The sequence below is a fragment of the Stegodyphus dumicola genome, chromosome 4 (assembly GCF_044657685.1).
Source record: "Stegodyphus dumicola isolate Sdum_Otavi_A_Nest chromosome 4, ASM4465768v1".
In the NCBI taxonomy this organism is placed as follows: Eukaryota; Metazoa; Arthropoda; class Arachnida; order Araneae; family Eresidae; genus Stegodyphus; species Stegodyphus dumicola.
Genome location: NC_140771.1, coordinates 194,101,179 through 194,128,020, shown reverse-complemented (window position 1 = coordinate 194,128,020; position 26,842 = coordinate 194,101,179). Strand labels below are relative to the sequence as shown.

The 26,842-nt window shown below is 32.2% G+C and overlaps 2 non-coding genes across 2 annotated transcripts; both read left to right on the top strand.

Moving 5' to 3' along the window:
- Nucleotides 1–17,267: 17,267 nt before the first annotated feature.
- LOC146997790 (signal recognition particle RNA) lies at nt 17,268–17,566 on the top strand. The gene has a single exon (XR_015040938.1).
- Nucleotides 17,567–23,382: 5,816 nt separating this feature from the next.
- On the top strand, nt 23,383–23,681 carry LOC146997789 (signal recognition particle RNA). The gene has a single exon (XR_015040937.1).
- Nucleotides 23,682–26,842: the final 3,161 nt, after the last annotated feature.

The window sequence follows — 26,842 nt, the reverse complement described above, 5'->3', positions numbered from 1 at the left end:
GTATAATTTTATAGATATCTGCTTTTGTTAAGATGATCAAGAGCTAAGTCCTTTTGTGTAGTTTTTACATACCCGATACATGTCTTACTGTAAGTAACAAAAATTTATTTTTTACTTCTAAATGTTAAAAAAAAATTGATACCGATATTTGTTGCTTAATCTAAATCGAAATCTAGAAAATTAAAAATTGAGTATAGTTTGCTGAAATCAAAGAAAGCAGTTTGTTAAAATCAAACTGAATTTTTCAAAACTTGCATTAAAAATAAGAGCAAGATAAAATTATTATCTGCATTTATATTAAATGATGCAGATACTTTAATCCTTCCCCTGAGAAGTTTTGTTCAATTTAAGAAAGCGCATTATTTATGCGATGACCTATAACTGCCAGACATTTTAGTCAGATGAGCAGTAAAAAAAAATCGGATTGTCCGAAGGGATTTTAATGTGTTCTAAAATTGACTTCAGATACAGATAATCTAGTATGAGAACCAAAGCTGAAACAGTAATTGTAAAGATAAACATTTTGTTGACCTTGCGTATCGCAGAACTTTAATTCTGATTTAAAAAGCTAAGCTATTTGAACGTTACATTAAGATTAAAATTTTAATATTTATACATAAGATTTTATATACGTTATGCGCTATAATGTGATATAATTTTATCTCCAATATGCCAAGATTCAATGGAAAGAAACTAACAAGATAAAACAAGTCGCTTTAAATATTTATTCTTTTAGCATGTAAATAATTATTATGGCAATTTTCCTACCAAAATCAAAAATCTGAAAATGCCTTTTCTATGTTCTTTGCCATAGCGTTTTAACGTTTCAATGTTTTAAATTTCACATCAGTCCTCTGATATTTCTGTCAATTCTTCAGTTAAGTCTAATTTAGGAATTAAATTAAATATACAAGAAATAGAGACAAAAAAATCTAATTTCTTAACTGCAGTATGTAATACGAAAACATTTTCGAATTCTTTTCAATTTGATATAATTTTAATATAGCAGGACGCTTGTTATTATTATGTATCAAATTTTGAAGCTTAATTTATAGTTAAATATTCACATGCAAGTTAGAATTTGCTGCCACCTTGATATGTTATAAGCAAACAAATTATTATTCAAGTACTTTTTTTAATATTTAAAGTAGTAATGTACTATATCAAAATAAGAAGCCATCAAATGAAAAGAAAGATTATATTATTATAAATTAAAATCATTATGAATTGATTAAATTGAAAGCAAATAAAATTTTATAAATATATAATAATGTTTAATTTTTTTAATTCCTCTATTATGTCATTTCGAAATGAAATATGGTTATAAATATAAAAGCTTTTAATTACAATGAAAAATTACAGGAAATTAAAAATACTTTTTGCTTTTGCATATATTAAAATTTTAATAAAAAATACTTTGATTATTCTTTATTTAATTAATGTATTATTTAACACTGCTTCGGGTACTTCTCATATAATGATATGCATTAGGAAAAAAATACTTTTGATGTTTTAACAAAAACGAAAGAACAAAAAATGTGTATGTGTAAAGGTATGTAAGAAATAATTTTGAATATATGTATATGGATACGCTATTATTTTCTTATGATAGATTCAACAGCAAAAAATGTTGTTTTCTTGTATCTTCTCCTGATCATACTGAAAAAAAAACTATGAAGAAATAAATGTTGAATTGTGCTTTTAAGAATACAAGAAGCCCATTAGCATCTACTTCCTAAACGTGGCTTTGCTTTGCTTTCCGGCCTTTTAATAAAAATTATCCCTTATTTTGCTTTAAACCATTTAACGTTGAGTCTTTTGTGTCTTCGGGCCTTAGGAATGTTTCTCGTTTCGCTTTTTAATGAACATATTATCGAATTAGATTCGTTTGATTCTAACAAAGCGGTGCCGAAGGGGAAAAAATGTGTTTTCATTTTACAGTTTACAAAAACATTATAAGCATTAAAAAGGAAATCACAGGAACGAAAAAATAAAATCGAGGTAATAGAATTATGCAAAAAACTGATGGATTGATGAGGCTGTTATAAAAAATAAATTATTTTTACTGATAGATATGCTAATGGTTTTGGGTTATAATTGATAGAAGCGAAAAGCTCTTTATGGCACTTTTTCCAACTCACCAAGCCCTTTTATTTAAAGTTTTACTGTAAAGAAAAACTCGACTGTTAAAAAAAAAACAGCTTTTCCATTTGAAAAGCATTTTAGATAGGTTGTTTTTGAGTTTTTTAAATGTAATTTCGTTTTAATTTAACTCCGTAAATTAAATGTGATTCATCTTATTGATTCTGCTGAAGGCCACTTAAGTGTTGCAAAAATAAATAAATAATAAAACTATAAAAAAAGGAAAAAGAATCTACAGACAGTGCGGTTTATAAGTTCATCAAATTGCGGAATATAATTGAAACTAGTTTCCTTGATGAATTTTTTGTTTAATTCCATTTTTGCAGTTTTTATAATTAAAAAATGGTTTTCTGTCTTTGGTTAATATTCTGAGATTTATAAAATTTATTTTAAGTGAGTACAGTAATAAAATGAATGCAAGATTTATTAATTATACTAGATATTTCCTTTTTATATAACATATAATTCAAGTAAGAACAGGCAGTTACGTGAATGGTCAAAAACAGTTTTTAGTCTCTGTCGTCCATAAAGTTGCATTCACGTAACAAGAAAGAAGGTCTCTTTCAATATGTGATATTGTGCATACTCCAAACGTTGCAGTAAAGTTTTGAAGATTATTTAAAGACTTTGTTTCTTCTATGACTCTAAGGTGTCGAAATGCGCTGTCCAGACAGTATAGCGGTTAGGGGAGCCTGCATCCCTAAGAAGACTTGGGTGTTTGTAAATGTATAGTGTCTTTGCGGCATGGGGGGCTACTCTAAATACGTGAAACCGAAAGTCTTCTCTCGAAGTTGGTGGTAGGGAAAGAGGAGTGGGAGACCCTCAGACCCGTCCCCCTGGGGTACTCTCCATCAAAATTGGGGCGGAACTGAGCAAAGTCATACTGTCACCTGAATAGTTCTTAAGGCTCTCTAGCCAACGACAGGTGCAATCTTGCTCTCCTTGCCACAATGAAATTCGTGGGCTTGTCCTGTAATATGTACAAAACAGCAGAACAGAAATGCGCGACATGAATGGCTCATTTAAGATTATTAAAGAAATTAATGAAAATTTTGAAGACAAAAATTCAGTTACTACACATTTATGTATTAGTATCTATCAGTTTTGAAGAATTAATATCCTTTGGTGGCTGAAAAACTTATCATACGTTTATTAACACCTATAAACGATGACTGCTAAAATTTTTAGTGACGGAATTTCCTTTAGTTTAATATTATTGTTTACTTCTGATACTTTCTGTCACTTAGTATTGAAATAATTGTTAGAGTATGTAATTTTAATTCTTTTATATTTTACAATAAATAAATCAGAGAAGCAAAAACGCATGACTTATATAATTATATTCGTTCATAATAAATAATGCAGTTTTTTATATTTCTTTTATTTTTCAAAATTAAAATAAAGTTCTTTTTAAATCTAAAATACACTTTCCTTCAACCTCTAATAATAATTCTTAATAGTTACAATACAGTTTTCTTCTACCAGGCTTTCAGAACATTCTCGCAGAGCTCTACAGAACTCCTAGGGTGAGGCTGGTTTTCTAAACTATAATTTCCGGTTCTTATTTTCTGGAATCACAGTTGACACTGGCTTACGCTTAGTGTCCGATTCCCATATACTACATTTATATTCCTGTTAATAATCATTTAGTTGAACTTACAAACCAAAATATGCCAAATACGCTTCTTTGTCACTCCCATATAGCTTCTATAAAATTCTTACTGAAATCAAACTGCACTCTTCAAAACTTGCACTAAAAATATGATCAAGGTACAATTACTATCTGCATTTATAGTAAATGATGCAGATAGCTCAATATTCCCTTTCCGAAATTTCAGTTGAAATGAAAAAACTTCATTATTTATATGATGACCTAATAAAACTGCCAGACATTTTAATCAGGTTAAAAAACTTTTAAATACAGATAATCTAATATGAAAACCAAAATTGAAGCATTAATCTAAATAGAAATATTTTGTTGAAGTTGCTTTTCTTAGAACGTTACTTCTGGTTTCAAAACTAAGTTATCTAGAAAATTTGAAGCAGCTTTAACTCGTGTTCTAAATAATATTAGACAAATTTTCACAAAAATTCAAAAGCAAAAGGATGTCGTTTTACACTATATCAAAAACGAAAAATCAGTATTTTAACTGAAATTAACGTTTTAAAGATGTACCGTAAAAACGATACCGTAAAAAAAACCTAGGCTTTAAAAATAGTGAGCAAATTTTTCCCATGGTCATTATATTCAAGCAATTTATTTTGGGTTAAAAAGGTTATGAAAACGTGTATAATCGCATCTGCCGTAAGCATGTTTTGAATCTTTATATTCCACAGTAATTACTGTAGACGGAGAAAACTGCAGAATGTTTCGATCGCAGACATTTAGCCGACTGTATGTTAAGTCTGTAGCATGATTAGCCTACATAACATTTAGATAACAACGCAAAACCTGTCTATACTTATCCAATAAAATAATAATTTTTTTAAGTCTGATCTGTCTTTGAAAACACAGAATTTTCTTTCTGTAGAACGTGGAACAACATAAAAGTGTGGGATTTGAGATCGAAAACATAACTGGCTGCTTTCACATAAAAATATTTCATTAAAGAAAAAAATGGAAATAATTAAGCCAGAAACGAAATAGATAAAGCTATCAAAAAAATGATGTAAAAAGAAAGAAGAATAAAGTTAGAGAAACTATAACTTAGACTGTCAGTTTTGATGGAGCGTTCCGAACTTCCTAGCACTTTTACGTAAAATTATGCTTAATATTTCTTTTTAACCGTTTGTATTATTTATATGTCATGATATGTAGTATATTTCTCTTTAAGTAAATTTATTTATTTGCAAAACATATGTCGTATTATTCACATGTGTCAGTTTCCATACCGTATCATATATTGTTTGCACTTTTTTAACATTGAATAAAGCATAAAATGTGGTACGTATTCATACACCTTCTCGTAGTAACCCTAGAAATGGATATGATAGACTAAATATAGACAGCTTTTACTAAAACAATTTTGAACGCATGTGCCGACTAAAGAGCACATCGGCTAAACACGCTGGCTAAAAGTACTGCTGATTAACAGCTTTCAACTAAATCCCACGGACTCGGAGTGTTTGGTTCTCCTTCGAATGTGAATCAAATTTCACGGAGGGAATACCGTTGTCATTGGGTTATTTGAACTGTCCGATTGGTCATTTATATTGGTCAGATTAGGTTATTTGAATATGCAAAGGACACGAGGGCTCTCTGCCTAAGGAAAATAGCTTTGTGAAAACTTTCTAAGAGAATCTGGCTAGCATTCATGTTATGCATTGGAAAACCCACGAAAATCATAAATGAATTCAGTCACTTGGGATCGAACTTCGGTTTATTGGCCAGCATTTAGCTGTCTTAACCACTCGACTACTTTTGGGACAGTATAAATGTCGTACTTAAGGTTTTACTACATTCATTCTTTGCTTGACTTGTGGTTTAACATTATTTAATACTCGATATGACTTGAAAGGACATTTCAGGGAATTTAATCATAAATTGCGAGTAATTCTTTAATTATCAATTCGGAAAGCATATTTTCTGGGTGCAAGCAAAAGCAAATGATTGAATAAATCGTACATCGATAACAGTATGTTTGCAAAATAAATTCTGTTCTTTGATCAGGAAATTATTGGAAAACAAAGGAGTACGCTCCAAGAAGTAGTAATCGATCATATGTTATCTGAAAAATTTTCTGTACAGTTAAGCACAGTAAAACATTTCGGAAGAAGAACTACTAGAATGAATTGTTTCTTCCAAAATTTATTTCTGATTACTTCTGATGTAATAATTAATAATAAAGAGCCTTAAATAAAGAAACATTTATAAGGTGAGAAATAAAAAACTTATATCTCAAAGAACTTAATTTACACGCTTTTAATATTACTAAAAAGAAAAAAAAATTATCCTTCGCTATATTAGTGAAAATAATGTAAATTTTCTTACATATGTTATTAATTCTGTATTTATATATTAATATTTTTATTATATCTTAAAATTTTGTTAATGTTACAATACAAATTGTACGTGGGCGCTCCGCAGTTTTATTTTTAATCGCATGTGATTAAGAATATTATGTACCAAAACATTATTTTTAATATAGAATGTAATTAATGAAATCTTTTATATGATTTATTTTATACTTTTCCGGCTATAGAATGAGCGAAATAAATTAAAAAAATTGTGGTCTCTCAGCGCAAGATGACTATTCCTTCTCAGTGCAGCAATTTTTTTCTGAATGTCTTCGTTGTATTCTATGATACAAAATAATTCTACAGTTCATATAAATTTCTGTTTGAATTAGATATTCGATTTCATCACTTCTTAAAATTTAGAGCTGCTATAACAATCCAAAATTAAATTTATTATTATTAATTTAAAAGTCCATAATTATTCACAACTATACGAAAACTAAAAAAAAAAAAAAAAAAAACTATTTTTGCAAAACAAATTTGCCATTGTTTGGTTAACAATTTTAACAGTTCTAAGATACCTTCATTTAGAAGATTATTTTTCAATCTATTGGATGGTTTAAAGATCTAAATTCTGCAATGGTCCGACTGATCGTGAATTAAGGCTATGTGAGAATTATGCAACTCTAAATAATAATAATAATGATAATAATTATAAACTGAATTCTAATGTAAAATAAATGTACTTTTATTCTTCATTTTTATGGAATTGAAGTGTACTGAAAATGATGAAATTTACAATTGGAAAAAAAAAAAAAATCTGAAAGATTTCAAATTACACTCACACCTACTAACCCATTTTTTTTCCTTTTTAGTTTTATTATTAAATATCATTTTCATTGCATTTGCGCCTTAAAAGCAGCATAGCAGTATACATTTAGAATTCCCGTTGTAGCGTTAAGTTTCGGCGTGCATTTTTCTGTTTTTTTCCCCCTTAGTCTTTTCTCAGCTTATCACATCAATATTCCGTTTTATTACTAAGATGGCTTTACAAAACTTTCTTTTTTGTCTTTTTATTATTAACGTTTCGTATCTTTATTTATTAAATATCGTGTTCTTCGCACTTAAACCATAAAATTCAATTCAACAGCGATATCGTAAAATAATTTAAAAACAGCATATCTTTAGAATTTCCGATAGACATTCTCGCTCACTGGAGATAAAAATATTTTATTCCGTACAGAGTTGCCACTGCTCACTTTGAAATAGTTAAATTTTTTAATGAAAAATTCCATAAAGTTTTACAAAAAAGCAAATTCGAAATTGTAAACTTGGACATCCAGGTTTCCATGGTCCGATGGATTACTATGTTATTCAAAAATTTTATGTCACTAGGTACCGCTGTATTTTCACAATGGAAGAAATGTGCATACATTTACCCAGATACTTTATTAGTTAAAATATAATAGAAGGAGATAATATTTGGTGGCAGCAATTTGAAAAGTAACACCCCAACGCAAAATGCCGTTTCGAGACTAATATCCCATGAGGGACTAACATCATTTTTGGCTTAAAAAGTTGACGAATTCTGAAAAACACCTCCATATGACTATTATATTTCCATCACAGATACTTACTTGTGTAATGTTTTCAGAAAATGGAATCTGTAGAAGGGAGTCAGAAATTAAATTCAATATTTAGTTCGAAGAAATCATCAAACGGAAAATTCAAGCTAAAAACAGCGGTGCACTGAAAATGAAGTAAATTATAAATTATGTCAAAAGAAGTTGTGTAGGTCTTTGATATTACAAATGTGTTTAATTTTTTGTTCGAGTTTTAGTTCTTTAAAACTAAATATTGAACACACATAATATCCTTTCAGTACTTGCTTGTCATACTAGATATTGCAGTAAAAATTCTGTGATTCACAATACATTCTGCAGTTATAACACAGAAAAATATTACATATTTAAAGGGTTGATGAATTTAAAGAAAGCACCCAAATTTTTCGCTTTGATGAGATCGAAAATTTTCTTTTTCATAGCATCTTAATTTCTTGCTTCTCAGTTCGAGGTTATTTGGTTACGTTAAATACTAAATTTCTCTGCACTTAAATTATTTGCTTACATAAAATATTAAACTTCTTAAATTATTTGGTTATATAAAATATACTAAACGCTTATTCACATATAAAATATCAAACTTCTTTTCCAACATTTGCTCAAAAGAGAATGATAGAAATTAAACTCTTCGTAGGTTATTTTTGGAACAGTATTCATCATCAGCATTACTATGTCACATTTGCATTGCTAGGTTACAATGTAATTACAAAATACCCCTTTTAACTTTCTTTTAAAACTGCAACTTTCTACCACTTAAGTTTATCTAGGACAGTAATGCGGCAGGACGCTGCTTTTGTATCTAACTGATGTTCTGTGTACTTAACTTCTGTCCAATAGTGTAAACGATATTTAAAAAAAATATTTTAATAACCAAGAATTTATTTCTTAACCACTCCTCATCCAAATTGCATCCAGATATAAAAATGCGATAAGCTGGGAGTGATAAGCTCACATCATGAAATCTAAATAACGAATCCAAGCGAATAAAAGCCGAACATATTTTCAACGCCCTAATGCCCATTATACACCTTTCCCCATTACTCTCTCCGTTCTTGATTTGTGGCTCTCGAGCGTCGTGGAAGTCCTGTTACTTCACGTTGTTAATTTACGAGTTGCCGATGCGGAACGACTCGAGGTACATTCGACGACGCCGTTTATTTCGCCTTCCCCCAAGGAAAGAACTCTATTCCCCCCAAGTACATCGAGATCGAATGATTCTTAACCTAAAGCTGGAAATCCCACCGCCTAGGATTAACAATGCCAGATCGGATTAATTCTCATCCCACTAGCGAAAGTGGGGTATCGGGGTGATACTGATAGCTCACGTGATCGGATATTTTCCAATCAGCTCCGGCTCCTCCCCCGCTTTTCCGTGATGCCTAATGGAATCTTATGGGGATTTCGTTTTCTCTTGATCTTTTACAACAACAAGACCCTTCAGGGTAAAATAATAGGTCTTAGAGGGACGTCCGCTCCCAGAGGAAATTTGTTAGGAGCATTAAATGCCCAAGCTATTAAACAAAACAACAAAAGAAAATCTATTATTTTTAAAGACCAAAGATTAAGCCGATTGTTCAATTGAAAATGAAATAAGAATGAACTCCTTTGCAGAATCCAAATAGTCTAAATGCATTTAATCTGATAAATTTAAACTTAACAGATGAAAATATTTAAGTGCATAAATAAGGTGAATAAGAAATTCCGCTTTTCTATAAATAATTGGAAAACACAGCCATCTGCAGCTATGGATATAATGCCTAAGTATAATAAAGGAAACCACGCCTGCAAGATTGTACCAGTTTCAGCGTTCCCTAACGTCGAAATTTAGAACTTAGCGATTTTATCTCCAAAACTGTAATGGGTCCGTGGAAAATATCAGTTATAAAAGCAGACAGTATCATCATTTTAGTATTTAGTAAGATAAATTATCTTTTTCGCAGCCTAAAATGACAGAATCTAATGCGAGATGTTTCAATTAGGTTGAGTTAGAACATTTGGATAAGGGAATACATACAAAAACTATTTGCTCAATGGAAGGATGCCTTCGTGAAGGACGCTTTGAGAAAAACTGGCTTGTATTTTAGTACATGATAAAGAAAATTATGAAAACATCCATGTAGGCAGCCTGTTTGTCTGGATTTCAACCCGGTGCGAATTACCATTATTTGATAGTCTTACTACTCAGTCAACGCTGAGGCCGCGCGACGTTTTGATCTAACATTTGATGAATAAAGAATTTAAAAACATGATTTGTTATACACACACTGCATGTTATTTTAACAGAGCTTGATGACATCAACCAATAACTTAACCAATTGCTTACAAATTAATAGCAAGAGTTTCCTAAGAAGTTATTACTAGCTATATTATTATTACTACTAGCACATCCGACTATTAACTACATTGCCTCTTTGTATTCATGAAAATTATCTACATGCACATTCATGAATATAAAAGGTTCTATTCATCAACACAGGGCATCACTACTGCATGCATTAGCGATACGACGACATTTGAGAAAGCTTTTTATTTGCTGAAGCTTTAGAAAATTTAAATTCCCGTTTCTCGCCAATAAAAGATCACACATTGGTTATGGACGTTTTATGCATAGGGGAGTACTATCTGCATGCACAATGCGTCTTTTCGTACTAAATCATTTATGCTCTATAACTTTATAATTGACCTTATTTCCTTATCTCTTAAACCTTTCGAGATAGAATATCTTAGTTTTGATATTTCTGGTAGCGAGCTGAAACTAGTCTTATATTACATAGGCTATAAGCAGTTTACGATGCTTAGTGTTGGGTCATCCTTTTCCTTTTCATCTTCCGCTCCATTTGTACTAATTCATCCGCTTCCGTCCCTCGTCAATTCCTAATCGATTTGCTAAGTCCAATTTCATCATCTCCTCGAAAAGTCTTATTTTGTAAAGTGAGCACTGACTTTCATCAGCTAAAATGGTTTAGGCAATATGGCTCTCAGTATTTACATCTGGATTAGCTCTAGATTTATAATAATTTTAAACCATTTTGTTTATTTTTTCAGAGTTTATTTTGAGTAAAATAATGCAATTCATGAATAAGACAACGTAGTACATATAACCGAATCATTAAGGCAAAATTTGACAACGAACATAAATTCAGTAAAATGATTTTAAAGAAATGAAATAATAATATATAAAACAATACAAAAGTAAAAAAGAAGGAAGAAGCTCTTATTACAAAAATGCAAGATAAGTTGCGACCTTTTTTCCCGGCTTTATCATTATAAAATTTTTAAACAATTTAAAATATTTAAAATTCTCTATTAATTAATATTTAAAATTCTCTATTAATTAATATATCCTCATTTAATTGTTTTAAAGATTTTTAAAATTCATGCAGATATAATTCAGAAACATGACTCAGTTGATAATTCTTTAGGGTGCTTCTTTACAAAACAAAAATATATATATACAATGTTTTTTAATATTATGTGAATTTTGTTTTATTTTGTATCAATTTACATTTATTTCAGTTTAGTCTCTCAAGTTGATAGATCAATTGTTTTTAATCTGTACTTTCCTTTAAAAAAAATTTTGCCACATACCACAAAAAATTTCTAAAATATATTTTATCGCTTTCTTTATATATATATATATATATATATATATATATGTATATGTATATGTATATGTGTGTTTGTGTGTGTAAGAAAAATAAAAAAAATTAAAATATAAATTATAATTTAAATTAAATATAGCCCCTTACTGAATAACGTTAATTTTTTAGAATTTCACATAATGCAGGTGAAGTAAATGTGTTACGTGCGTACGGGTTCGTAATAGATTGAATGCATAACTCCGATAATAGGTTACTAAAATTTATTTTTATCAAAACGAAATATTTGAGAACTCTGGAATTTTCCATAAAAATATTCGTACAAGTGTTCACAGTATCACACAGTATAATCAGTAATTATACTTTTATTAAGAACGTTAACCACAACGCAACTCAAAGCGCATCTAAAGAAAAAGCTAATCCGATCTCACCCTGAACTCGCAATAATAACAGGTGACAGGTGACGGAGGACGGGGACGCCTGAAGTTTAACAGAGGTTAACAGCAGCTAACTAAACAACTCACAATAGTAACTAAGCAAACGAGAGCAGGTCCTCTCTCTTCGGCCTTAAATACATATCAACCGGCCGCGAGATATTTCTAGTACTTCTTCCTTTTCAAAATTATTGAAAGTAATGCGAAGGTGGAAGAACAGTTTCAGCTAACATAGTGGTCAATTACGTTTATTCAATTTCAATACAAATTACTGAGATACCCATTTGCTCAATGTTAAATGCATCTGCTCCTGTAGTCTTACTTTTCCGGCATAGCCTTCTCTTAAACCTGCTCTCGTGCTACGCTGCACATGAAAATACAACAATTATAATTCTACTAAAATTATCTAAGTACAAAATTCGTAACATTGCTCCTTTCCCAACTACCACACGTCCCGGACAGTACAATACCTGAACAGGAAGCCACACTTACATCTAAATCATCAGTGCAATAATAAACATTGCAATATAATAACAAATAAACATAAGCAGTATTTGCAATAAGTAACTTAAAACAAATCAAATAAAGAAATGAGTGCACAAATTTACAAATAGGACCATGGTCTTAAACTATGCACATTATATTTACTGCGTAATATGATCATAGTAAGGAGCTAGCCTGTCTTAATGAACGACTTTAGGCTTAGAATTCGATGACTTACGAATCCAAACTACGACGTCATTCAGCCTGTTTAGGACTGTGTACGGACCATCCTAAGGTGATTATAGTTTAGGACAGAGTCCTTTCTGTCGAAACGGATTTCACAACCAGACCTTGTCTTCTTCGTTGAATGGATGCCCTGTATCTCTCGAAACCGGATCTTTATCTTCTCTGTCGCCAGGTTAACTTGCTGTCGTGTAAAATTGTGCAAACCCTTGCCTGGAGATCTTGAATGTACTCCATAGGCGATGAAGGCGCATCCGGAGGACAACCAAACAAAAGATCACAAGGCAGACGAAGGTCACGACCGAAGAGCATCTGAGATGGGGAATAGCCGGTAGTCTCCTGGATAGCACTGAGATAAGCCAGTAAAAACACAGTCTTGTCTCAATCCTGTTTGAAACTACCAATGAGAGGTTATTAAGGATGGTTTGATTAAAACTTTCTACCATGCCGTCTGACTAGGAATGTAAAGGCCGCCCAGACAATATAGTGGTTAGGGGAGCTTGAAATCCCGGAGAAGACATGGATGTTTGTAAATGTATAGTATCTTGGCGGCAAGGGGCACTCAAAATACATAGAGCCGTAAGTCTTCTCTCATTAATAATATATAAAACAATACAAAAGTAAAAAAGAAGTAAGTTGATGTTAGGGGAAGAAGAATAGGAGAGTCTCGGATCCATCCCCTGTGTGCTCTCCATCAAAATTGGGACGGAATTGAGCGAAGTCGTACTGTCACCTGTATGGTGCTCAAGGCATTACAAAACGACAGGTGCAGTCTTGCCTTCCTTGCCGCGATGAATTTTGTAGCCTTGTCCTGATGTTACTGTCAGACAAGTAAGATAAGTTACAACATAACTACACAACAGAAGCCGAAATGTGCGACGTGAATGGCCCATTTAAGATTATTAAGAAAATTTGGAGCGGAACTGAGCGAAGTGTTACTATCACCTGTATAGCGCCCAAGGCTGCTGCTGCCAACGACAGGCATAATCTTGACTCCTTGCCGCAATGAGTTTCGTGAGATTGCTCTGGTTTCAGACAACGGAGAGAAATCAAGAACAAAATTGTAAATTTCTATAGTTGAAAATTTCTTTGTTCAAAAAACTTTCTAAATTGCATTTTCGTTTTCCGGCACGTTTTAAAATTTTAAGCAAATTTTTAAGAATTAATATTAAATTTTTTCTTCTTGCTGCATATTTGTACATTTTCTTACTTTCGCTTTTTCGTGTAATTTCTGTAATGAAATAAACTTCCAAACCTTACTTTAAAATAAATGTTAAAATTTCAGTTCCTTTTTTATCATAATCACTTTATTTCAGCGAGTTTTCTTACAGTTCCTTATAACTACATTAATACTTCATTATTTCGAGCTTATTACAAAAAAGGGGAAAATGATTAAAAAAAGCGATGACGGTATATTAGGGGATGAAAAAAAATCAGTAAAATCATAAATCGATGGATAAAGAGTGAAGTGCGTCATTTAAAAATAATTTCCCTACTTAACCTCTTCTTGCGATTAATAATTAGAATAAAGAGTTAACGAGGTGCAAGCGATTAGAGCACTTAATTTAGAGAGTTCAATCAGATAGATTCGATCCCCTAAACGTATTCCTGAAAGGAGAACGGGAGAAGAAGAAAATGGCGAAAAGAATAAAAAGAGGCCAGACTGATGTGAAGTAGCGGCCAATACCTAATCCTCCACTTAATGTTATTACAATCTTCCAGGATACTATTCAGCAAAAATATGCCTTCCCTGAGATGCAAAATTTTCGCATTAGGAACATTATTCGATTAACGAAATACTAACGAGGCGAGACTAAATTCAATTTGTTCACTTATCCTTCGCACAGAATTTGCTTTTATGACCTGAAATGGCGCTTGAGAAGAGTCTTGATGTGCTCTATGACTTATTGGCCACTAATTCAGTTACGAAGTTTTATTATTATTACAAGTAATTCGTTTCCGTCAAGTCAGACAACTATATAACTACGTAAGCAGCGATGCTGTTTCAAAAGGCTTGGTTCAAATATTATTTGGAAAATAAATCTTGTGATGGTATCCGTCCTCTACACTTTGATTCTGAACTATCCAACAAAATGCGAATCTTTCGAATTAAATTAGCACTTTTCATGGTGCTAACTAAATTATAGGTGTTAGAAGTCGTGACTTTTCTGCTAAATTTTTAGCTTCTTTGCAGCTAACAATGAAGTTACTAAATGCATCTCTGCAGATTATTATATCCTTATATTAGTCTCAAATAGTAGACTCCTTGTATAATACTTATCAGAAATTTCTCTGAAATTTTAATCAAATTATGCGGATTTGAACTGATCCACGTAATCAAATGTCATCCATTCTTTCAGATTATAGTACCTTGTCCTTTTTTACCTTATTTACTACACCTATTAACATTACATATTTACTTAAAGATTTTAATTAAATACTAATGTTTCATATAGTTCTATATTTAAAATATGTAAAGTTGAATCCTACTCACCGGATCTAAATGTGTGGTACGTGTCATATGATATTTTTTTCGCGTAATCCATGGGGTTATCCAAAACATTACCCACGTTTCCTCAGTTGTAGAAATAAATACATACTAAGCTATAATAAATACATACAAAGCTCTGCAATATGCTCATGATCTAAGGAAATGTGTACGGTCTGTGTTAAGCAAATATAATGGTCTTCAGCATTTGGCTTGATCTCTCTGAAAGGCTATGCGTGCTTTGGCTTTCAACTGCAGGTCGACTAAGATAGTTAATGATCTTTCTTGTTAGCATTCCTCTGGTAATGTTCTTTACATGTGCTAAAGAGTTGCGGAAGGCTTTCATTATGTTGCAGAACGCCCGCGTTCCTATTGACTGTATAGTGTATTACTTTTAAGTTAATCAATCCACTGCAATAATATTCTCACTTTAAAATAGGATATTGACATGTGCAATGCGATAAGATGTGGCTCATCATTCGAATAAAGAAACTACTTTGGGGTTAATGGTGCATCGGAGTAGATTCCCACGTGTCAAGATTATTTCGCTACAGTAAATTTTCTTACTACAGCAGGCATCCGCTTCGAGTATATGAAAGTCCATCCAGCGTAATTCTATCTTTGAAAAGGACACTTGATCGATATCTAGATGCTTTTATGTCCGATTTGGAGAGTGATTTCGTATTCTAATAATTTAAAAGATTAACTTAGGTCAAAAATCGCATCTGAAGCCGAAACTGTTTGTATCAATAATAAGTACCTATCTCAGTCGAGCTGTCTACTAATCCTTATGTTCTTTGTAGCGCTTTGTAGTGTTCATCGGCGCTGTCATACCATGGACTGTAAGCTGTGATGTTGATTGTTAAAGAAGATACCGTATTGACAATACGGTAAACATCACACCACTTGCGTGGCTTTCTCTGCTTCGTCTCGCATTCTGTCACCAGTAAAATTCTAAAGTGGTCATCACTCGACATTGATTTTGGTGATCACTGCAAGATTTTAAAACAACTTTACATCTGAAAGAGAGACGCTGTTCAAAGTCAAATATAAAAGTAGGCAATAATTCAATCACAGATTTTTGTTGATTTTGTAAAGCATTTTATAATGTAAAAAATTAATACTGATTTCGAGAAAAGCCAGGCTTGAAATCATACTTTTACAATACCATCCTTTACAAACGCATTTTCCCTAACGCGTTTTGAAGAAAGGGATCTTGTTCCTGCCTCCTCGATTGCGTTTTCTGTAAAATAAAGCCAATTAAATGTTGAAATTTTACCTACGTTTGTATAACACTTTACTTCTTGTTCTCAGATATTTGTATGCTCTTGATACTAGAGACAAGATTGAATTTTGTCTGCTTCCACTCCTATACTTCAGCGCGTAACAGATGAAGCCATCTAGATATTTTTAGTGGCTATGTTCTTGTCTGTGTAACATATGATAAAAAGCGTCAAAGCATCTTTAAGGAACATGTAGGAAATTTGGAGTTCAAGTAATATTTATGATGTCACAGTACTGAAATCCTAAATCAGCATCATCTATCTGTTGAGGGTATACAATCAAGAAAAAAATTGCAGGTTATTTCATTTAATTTTAAAGCTTTAGGAGCAGTACTGTTAACTGAGTTTTGCACGTCAAGGTACATTACAGCACAATCTACCTACATATTATACTTAACATCTTTAATATCCCATATATATATATATATATATATGACTTAAAATATTTTTGTGACGTCTTTAAAAAAGAGCATATTCGGGCATGTTAAAAGATGTCAAACAAATTAAAGCAAATATATTAAAAGTACGTATATCCAGGAATAATGTATGGCCCATTTTGGCATTAAAATCAAGAAAATCTTTCCTTGTCATGGCAAATTTGTCCTTTTTTAGTGAAACGCCGGGCCAGGATTTAAAAAAAAAGAGCTAAGTAAAATAGATTGGACAGGTAATTTGGAACCGAAATTAGTATAATAATCATTATATTACTTCAAAAATCACATCTTAATTCGATTAGGTTTTCCTACTGATCGCTAAAAATACGTATCTTTGCAAAGTTACTTTATGTACTTTATTTCAGTATTTTTTTAAATTTAATTCCTGACAGAACTCAAAATAAATTTCATTTTCATTATGTGTTTACTCTATATATTATAGATGGCAGATTTTTTACTCTCGGTTGGGTAGTAATTGAAAAAATGTTACAAATTCGCTAACAGATGGCAGCACAGATGTGTTAGTTTTCTGATAGTATTAAGTTTAAAATTATTATAAGGCAAGAAAAAGAGCTTTGGTCGACCGGGAACAGTGGCGCGTTCCTGTAATCCAGCTGCTTTGGAGGTCAAGGTTGCTGGATGGCTTGAGGTTGGGAGTTCTGTCCTCCATGCGCCTGTCTTGATTTGGCGTCCGTGCTACGCACTCTGTCGATATGGTGGAACTGGGGGAGCCCGGATCTACCAGGTCGTCTAAGGAGGAGCGAACCGGCCCAGGGCGGAAACGCAGCAGGCAAAAGTTCCTGCAGGGTGCGGTAGTCGGATAGCGCTAGTGAGTAGGTGGCAGTGGACAGCCCATCTAAGACGGTCAGACTCGGCCTTTTTTTTTTCGTATTTATATATGAGTTTCATTAAATATCATCTCAAATCAAAATATTTTAATGTTAAGTGTTTTAGAGGTTTTTTGCACATTTGTTTCTTTTTTTGGTCAATTTACATACCTATAACGCTTTACCAGTTCTTCATAACTATATTTTCACCTACACTTTTCATCGCCGTTTATTGCTTTTTCCGTCTACTAGTTGCAATTTAAACCACTTTGCTGGAGAAGAATTGACTGCTTCTATCAAATTTCCGCACAGCTGAAATCATTATACCTGGAAGAAGTCCTAGAAAATCAACAAGGAAGAAAGCTGTTGAGTAATCCAAGAAATTGTAAACTCTGATATTTACTTTTTTTCCTTATAATTACATTATGCATTTGTCGAACATTTTACATTTCTTAACATACATTTGAGAATTATAGATTTGTCAATAAATGCACCACCAAGGACAAGGAATGACGGCTTCAGATTGCTTTGTAGTTTGTGGAAAAAAATCACGATCCATTCAGCACGCGGTTTTCCAAGCATTTCTATTTAAATGATGATGTGAATAAGTGAAATGTTCGATTTAGAACAAGTGCACATCCTTCAAAGACTATATGAAATTAAAGATTATAAAGAAAGTTAGGTTAATTGAGTAAAGCAAAGCATCATCAAAAGCGTGAGTTATCTATCTGTTCTGCGAAAAAGGACGTCTTCCAGAGGACTTTTAAATGGAAACTGTTTCATACCCAAACCTGGAAAAACGGCGAAAACCATGTTAAACCTGGATTATTTTAAACCATGTTAAACCTGGATAAACGGCAAAACTTCCAAGCAGCCAACCTGTTGGCTGGGATACGAGCCCACGACGAGCTCCGAGTCTTTAGTGTCTTTATTCTTCGCCGCTTGAGGGGCCGGAATTATTAAGAAGCGCTCGAATCCACGGGACGTGTTTCCTTGATCAAACAGTAAACGAAGAGCATGTTGGAGAGCGGAGTTTCTCTTGTCAATTGCCTTTACACACTCACTGGTTCAAAAAGACGGTTCCTGCCCACACACTGCAAATAATCTTCTTCATTTCCTGTACGACATATGTGTGATATGACACCGGTTTTACCGTTACATTCTTGAGTTATTTATATTTTTTCGTTTCACTTGTAAAACTTTTCATGAGAAAAAGGTTTTTACGAAGACCTGCCATAAGAAACATTATTACGAAACAATCATGTTCTCAGATCTTAATTTTTAATTAAATATTCTTTTTAAATAATGTAATTCAACCTTAATGCATATGAGCATATCACGGAAGAAGTTCAGAGACTTTTATATACAGAAGACATACTTTTATATGCAGACTTTTATATATGAATTATATACAGAAGGCTAAATATAAATTTTAAATTACTAGCTGATTCCTACATCATGAGCTTTGAAATTTTATTCAAATTCTCTTAGAAGTATTTCGCTATTATCAAGAAAATTCTTAATTTCTGGAAAATGTATTATTATATAAAATACTTTCTTTACAATAATAATTATTCATTATTTTAATTGACATTATAGGGTATATATTTAAATTTTTACTAATCCGTTACTTTTAAATTAACTCATCACTGAGCATTTGAATTTTTCTAGTTCCTAGCTGGCATTTCACAAAACACGCAAACACTATTTAAAGTAAGCAACAAGTTTAGCGAAGCAAATATTTGTTAAGCTGCGAGAGAAATTTTTAATAGCCACATGCTTCTGCGAACAAAGGAAACAGTTTGAGCATTTTTAAATACTGAACTTTAGGAATCAGTAGAGATGCTGAATCTTTTCGGTTGGCTATGAATATAATTCATATTTGCTAAATTAATTTAAAGATTTTTAATGTATGTATAATATTTAATAAGAACTTAAATAAATGTTGGAATCTCTTTAGGCTATGTATATGCAGTTACGATAAAAATTCGACTCCTGAATGTAAGTTAATGCACGGAATATGAAAATTACGCGACTGACAGCTCATTGCACAAACGAACGTCTTACGGAATTCAGGTGATGCAGTATTGTTTAAAGTTAATATGCTTTCTCCGAAGAATCAGTATTTATTAGTTATTATTTAAAAGCGTCATTGAGTAAAAGGCAAAGGTGGCGGTTAATTGGTTGACTCGAAGGAAGGACAGACACAAATGGAGTTTGGCCAAGATCTGAATATCTTGCAAAGTGTCGTGTCAATACACTGGAACCAGTCTCTAAGCGGTGAATCAATTAGCAGACGGCCTGGTCAAGGGTCAACAAGAGCAATAACTGCATTCAAATACTGTTTTCTGTTATTGTTGGCTCAAAGAACCCATGACGCGACTGCAAAGGAATGTTTTTAGAACTTCAGATTGCTACAGGAACTCGAAATAGCTGCTCTACTGTTGCACAAAGTCTTCACAAGATGAGACTTTGCGTGAGAAATTTAGTGGTTTGCGTCCCACTCTTTTCATTGTCCAGAAAAGCCCATTTAGGGAAACTCGTTCTCATGTTCAATGGACCTAAGAGAAATGAGACAGTGTATTATTTACTGGCAAGTTCAGAGATAACTTGAATTGGGATTTTAAACGTGTTTTGATCTTGCGGTAACAGTGAACATGCAATTGTTTGCACTTGTTCATGAAAGATCCCGTTTCCGCGGAAGCAATTTTATTTTTGCATGAAATCATCAAAATGGCCTGACCTAGTTTTTGATGTAGATTCTACTGCCGGTCACAGATCTGTGATTGAAGTCTATGTAAAGTTATTTAAGGCAGCTGGTGACCAAGGATGTTTGTATATATATGAATCGTCCGTTATTTATAAGTAAAAATGTTTGCTATTACACAACGTGCTCTTAAAACTGCTTTGAGTTCTTTATTCTCTCAATCATGGGTCGAATACATACACTTCCAATTACAAAAATGTTTTAAATGATGCAAAATTTCCCGTTTTCATGGCTTTAAATTTTATAAAGGAAATTTACTTCATATAAAACATAATATTTTATACATTCCTTCGGTCCCAATGTTTACATTTAGGATCCATATTATCCTTATTATAAAACATAAAATGTTTGACTCATTTACCACAAACATTGAAGGAGATATTTAATTTCAAAACTTACTCTAGTTGACGTCATTCTCAATTTGCCCATAGGGGTCCATTAATAAATTATATTATAATAATTCGAAGTTGATTTCTTCCCTTTAAATGTCATTCAGTATTATTTTTTACTAGTATTTAGCATTCTTTAATTTATAATTTTGTTAAAACTGGTACTCGGAAGGAGTTTTTACCCGATTAATATGTAAGTTTTGAAATGTTAGAGTTAGGTTATTAATATCCTCATGCAGTTTTATTGCTTCAGAAGATTAATCTGTTCAAGTCATACAAAAATTCATTAAACTGATTTTTTTATTTATGCAAATACGAAAAAGGACACTTTGGCAGTATGACGATACTGAATCTTGCCAGTGTTTCCCAGAACAGAAATTCTGTAAATTGAATAAGACATCTTGTTAAAAAAATTATATTGATCAATGCTTTTTGCAATAATATGCCTAGAAATGCTTTATCTATTAAAAGAAAAGATCTTTTCCAAAACGTACATGTAACTGATCAAAAATACAAATGTTTTTCTCTTTAATTTGTGTACTGCCTCAGAGTATAATGTTAGACTCTAAAACTAAATATCTTGTCAATTTTATTTGTATGGGAATGGTACTTTTTATGTTGTGTTTTTTCTAATGTTTATAATGTTTTCTTAAAAGTAAATATACAGACCGAGAGAATGTGTAAACTTTTAAATTTCGCGAATTTTAAAAGATTAATTTTTTAACTTACATATTCCAAAACGTGAATATTTGTTTCATTTAAAGCATTTTTGCTTTTCGAAGTATTTGTCTACGACCAACGGTTTCCCCCCAAAAAATAATAATAATAATAATAATAACGAATGAGCCGAGATTTCCACGAGCATGGTGTATTTATACATACAAATGTAGTACATAAACGCGTGTGTTTTGCATATGTTTGCAACGTATTCAGAAAAACGGCTTCGAGCATCATTTCTTTAAACATTAATCTTAGGTACGTATTTCCAGTTACAACATTTGTCAAAACAATGTAGAAATATTGAATCGTTTCAGCCTTAGGAGTAGAGATTTCTGTAAACACAAAAATCTTAACTTTTCGTTCGGTCCCCATAAAACAAAATACTCAATTAATGAAATTTTCAATATTCATTTGTAATTAATATTGATGGACCTGTTAGAAACTAATATCTTCTTGTGATATACTACAAAGTTAATAGGCATACTTACCATGAGCCATCTTTTTCGACTTTCCACTGAGTATACAGAATATATTTTTTTCTCAAACAAATTATTTAAAAAATCAGTTCATCTGGAATCGCAAATGAAATATGTTAGTTATATTTTAAATAAATATTTCTACTGATTTTGCACATGTATTTAATCGGAGAAATTGAGTGGTAATTTAAAAAATTTAGCTTAAAACCATTTATGTGGACTGAGTGTTTCTTCCCGTTAAAATCAATCCTACAATAATTCTTCTTTCATATTTATAATCAGTAAAGATGTTTTTCCCCCAGAATATAATCTTTCTTTATTTGACAAAAATCTTGTACTTGTCAATTAGCGGTGTCTTATTAAATAATTTGCATTTAAATACGTTCATAAAATCCCCATTAGTAGCACCGCAATGATGAAAGGAAGAGCGAATTATGAAGGCCATTTGCAGAAGATCCTAGTTAATACTTTTGAGCTTCTTCTTTGTGAACCAAATTTAAATTTGAGTGAAGAGTTAAGTACGAATTTGCTTAAGTCTTAAAATCTTTCCTGCATTACGTTTTTCTCCTTTTTTAACCATTTAAAAAAAGTATTTCTAATATCGTAGCAATAGCCAATAAGAATATTTACAGAAACTATTCTTTTCATCTTATGTTGTTTTTATAACTTAAAACAAAAAATGCTTTAAGGAATCTTACTGAAAACTATCAACATTTCATTACTTAAAAATAAATATATAAAAGTTACTTTTTTTTTTATGAAAAAATCATGGGTATTTCGAAAATAAATTTAGTATTCTTTTAGCATTAATTATTTAGATATTTTTAGCATTAATTTACGGCTCTTCAACTGACATACATTACTGCGAGTCCTCCCTCCCACTAATGTTCTGTTCTAGTTAATGTACTAGAAACTAGAGACAAGAATAACTTCAGATTGCAGTAGTTATTGATGAAACCCTATCGATTTCAAAGACCATCTGTCATAGGTGCCTCTTCTTCAGGAGCAAAATATTTCGGTGAGAATTTTTAGAAAAAAAATGCCAAAATTTTGCCTCCCCTCTCCAAAATATATGGCTGAATATTCTTCACTATTCAAACATTTAGTTTTCAAAATATGCTTGTGCAATAAAGATGTAAGGATCTTAAGTTTTACTAACATTTATTTTATTTTAAAACTTTACTATCTTCTCTTATTTTCCAAAAATCACATCTTATTTCGATTAGGTTTTTCATACTGATCACTAAAAATACGTATCTTTGCAAAGTTACTTTATTTCAATACTTTTTTTAAATCTAATTCCTGACAGCACTCAAAAAAATTTCATTTTCTTTATGTGTTTACTCTAGATATTTTTATATTTTCATACCCAGATGGAAGACTTTTTACTCTGTTCGGTTGTGTTGTAATTGAAACGATGTTACAAAATTCGCTAACAGATGGCAGCACATATGTGTTAGTTTTTCTGATAGTATTAAGTTTAAAATTATTATAAGGCAAGAAAAAGAGCTTTGGTCGACTGGGAACGGTGGCGCGTTCCTGTAATCCAGCTGCTTTGGAGGTCGAGGTTGTTGGATGGTTTGAGGTTGGGAGTTCTGTCCTCCATGCGCCTGTCTTGATTTGGCGTCCGTGCTACGCACTCTGTCGATATGGTGGAACTGGGGGAGCCCGGATCTACCAGGTCGTCTAAGGAGGAGCGAACCGGCCCAGGGCGGAAACGCAGCAGGCAAAAGTTCCTGCAGGGTGCGGTAGTCGGATAGCGCTAGTGAGTAGGTGGCAGTGGACAGCCCATCTAAGACGGTCAGACTCGGCCTTTTTTTTTTCGTATTTATATATGAGTTTCATTAAATATCATCTCAAATCAAAATATTTTAATGTTAAGTGTTTTAGAGGTTTTTTGCACATTTGTTTCTTTTTTTGGTCAATTTACATACCTATAACGCTTTACCAGTTCTTCATAACTATATTTTCACCTACACTTTTCATCGCCGTTTATTGCTTTTTCCGTCTACTAGTTGCAATTTAAACCACTTTGCTGGAGAAGAATTGACTGCTTCTATCAAATTTCCGCACAGCTGAAATCATTATACCTGGAAGAAGTCCTAGAAAATCAACAAGGAAGAAAGCTGTTGAGTAATCCAAGAAATTGTAAACTCTGATATTTACTTTTTTTCCTTATAATTACATTATGCATTTGTCGAACATTTTACATTTCTTAACATACATTTGAGAATTATAGATTTGTCAATAAATGCACCACCAAGGACAAGGAATGACGGCTTCAGATTGCTTTGTAGTTTGTGGAAAAAAATCACGATCCATTCAGCACGCGGTTTTCCAAGCATTTCTATTTAAATGATGATGTGAATAAGTGAAATGTTCGATTTAGAACAAGTGCACATCCTTCAAAGACTATATGAAATTAAAGATTATAAAGAAAGTTAGGTTAATTGAGTAAAGCAAAGCATCATCAAAAGCGTGAGTTATCTATCTGTTCTGCGAAAAAGGACGTCTTCCAGAGGACTTTTAAATGGAAACTGTTTCATACCCAAACCTGGAAAAACGGCGAAAACCATGTTAAACCTGGATTATTTTAAACCATGTTAAACCTGGATAAACGGCAAAACTTCCAAGCAGCCAACCTGTTGGCTGGGATACGAGCCCACGACGAGCTCCGAGTCTTTAGTGTCTTTATTCTTCGCCGCTTGAGGGGCCGGAATTATTAAGAAGCGCTCGAATCCACGGGACGTGTTTCCTTGATCAAACAGTAAACGAAGAGCATGTTGGAGAGCGGAGTTTCTCTTGTCAATTGCCTTTACACACTCACTGGTTCAAAAAGACGGTTCCTGCCCACACACTGCAAATAATCTTCTTCATTTCCTGTACGACATATGTGTGATATGACACCGGTTTTACCGTTACATTCTTGAGTTATTTATATTTTTTCGTTTCACTTGTAAAACTTTTCATGAGAAAAAGGTTTTTACGAAGACCTGCCATAAGAAACATTATTACGAAACAATCATGTTCTCAGATCTTAATTTTTAATTAAATATTCTTTTTAAATAATGTAATTCAACCTTAATGCATATGAGCATATCACGGAAGAAGTTCAGAGACTTTTATATACAGAAGACATACTTTTATATGCAGACTTTTATATATGAATTATATACAGAAGGCTAAATATAAATTTTAAATTACTAGCTGATTCCTACATCATGAGCTTTGAAATTTTATTCAAATTCTCTTAGAAGTATTTCGCTATTATCAAGAAAATTCTTAATTTCTGGAAAATGTATTATTATATAAAATACTTTCTTTACAATAATAATTATTCATTATTTTAATTGACATTATAGGGTATATATTTAAATTTTTACTAATCCGTTACTTTTAAATTAACTCATCACTGAGCATTTGAATTTTTCTAGTTCCTAGCTGGCATTTCACAAAACACGCAAACACTATTTAAAGTAAGCAACAAGTTTAGCGAAGCAAATATTTGTTAAGCTGCGAGAGAAATTTTTAATAGCCACATGCTTCTGCGAACAAAGGAAACAGTTTGAGCATTTTTAAATACTGAACTTTAGGAATCAGTAGAGATGCTGAATCTTTTCGGTTGGCTATGAATATAATTCATATTTGCTAAATTAATTTAAAGATTTTTAATGTATGTATAATATTTAATAAGAACTTAAATAAATGTTGGAATCTCTTTAGGCTATGTATATGCAGTTACGATAAAAATTCGACTCCTGAATGTAAGTTAATGCACGGAATATGAAAATTACGCGACTGACAGCTCATTGCACAAACGAACGTCTTACGGAATTCAGGTGATGCAGTATTGTTTAAAGTTAATATGCTTTCTCCGAAGAATCAGTATTTATTAGTTATTATTTAAAAGCGTCATTGAGTAAAAGGCAAAGGTGGCGGTTAATTGGTTGACTCGAAGGAAGGACAGACACAAATGGAGTTTGGCCAAGATCTGAATATCTTGCAAAGTGTCGTGTCAATACACTGGAACCAGTCTCTAAGCGGTGAATCAATTAGCAGACGGCCTGGTCAAGGGTCAACAAGAGCAATAACTGCATTCAAATACTGTTTTCTGTTATTGTTGGCTCAAAGAACCCATGACGCGACTGCAAAGGAATGTTTTTAGAACTTCAGATTGCTACAGGAACTCGAAATAGCTGCTCTACTGTTGCACAAAGTCTTCACAAGATGAGACTTTGCGTGAGAAATTTAGTGGTTTGCGTCCCACTCTTTTCATTGTCCAGAAAAGCCCATTTAGGGAAACTCGTTCTCATGTTCAATGGACCTAAGAGAAATGAGACAGTGTATTATTTACTGGCAAGTTCAGAGATAACTTGAATTGGGATTTTAAACGTGTTTTGATCTTGCGGTAACAGTGAACATGCAATTGTTTGCACTTGTTCATGAAAGATCCCGTTTCCGCGGAAGCAATTTTATTTTTGCATGAAATCATCAAAATGGCCTGACCTAGTTTTTGATGTAGATTCTACTGCCGGTCACAGATCTGTGATTGAAGTCTATGTAAAGTTATTTAAGGCAGCTGGTGACCAAGGATGTTTGTATATATATGAATCGTCCGTTATTTATAAGTAAAAATGTTTGCTATTACACAACGTGCTCTTAAAACTGCTTTGAGTTCTTTATTCTCTCAATCATGGGTCGAATACATACACTTCCAATTACAAAAATGTTTTAAATGATGCAAAATTTCCCGTTTTCATGGCTTTAAATTTTATAAAGGAAATTTACTTCATATAAAACATAATATTTTATACATTCCTTCGGTCCCAATGTTTACATTTAGGATCCATATTATCCTTATTATAAAACATAAAATGTTTGACTCATTTACCACAAACATTGAAGGAGATATTTAATTTCAAAACTTACTCTAGTTGACGTCATTCTCAATTTGCCCATAGGGGTCCATTAATAAATT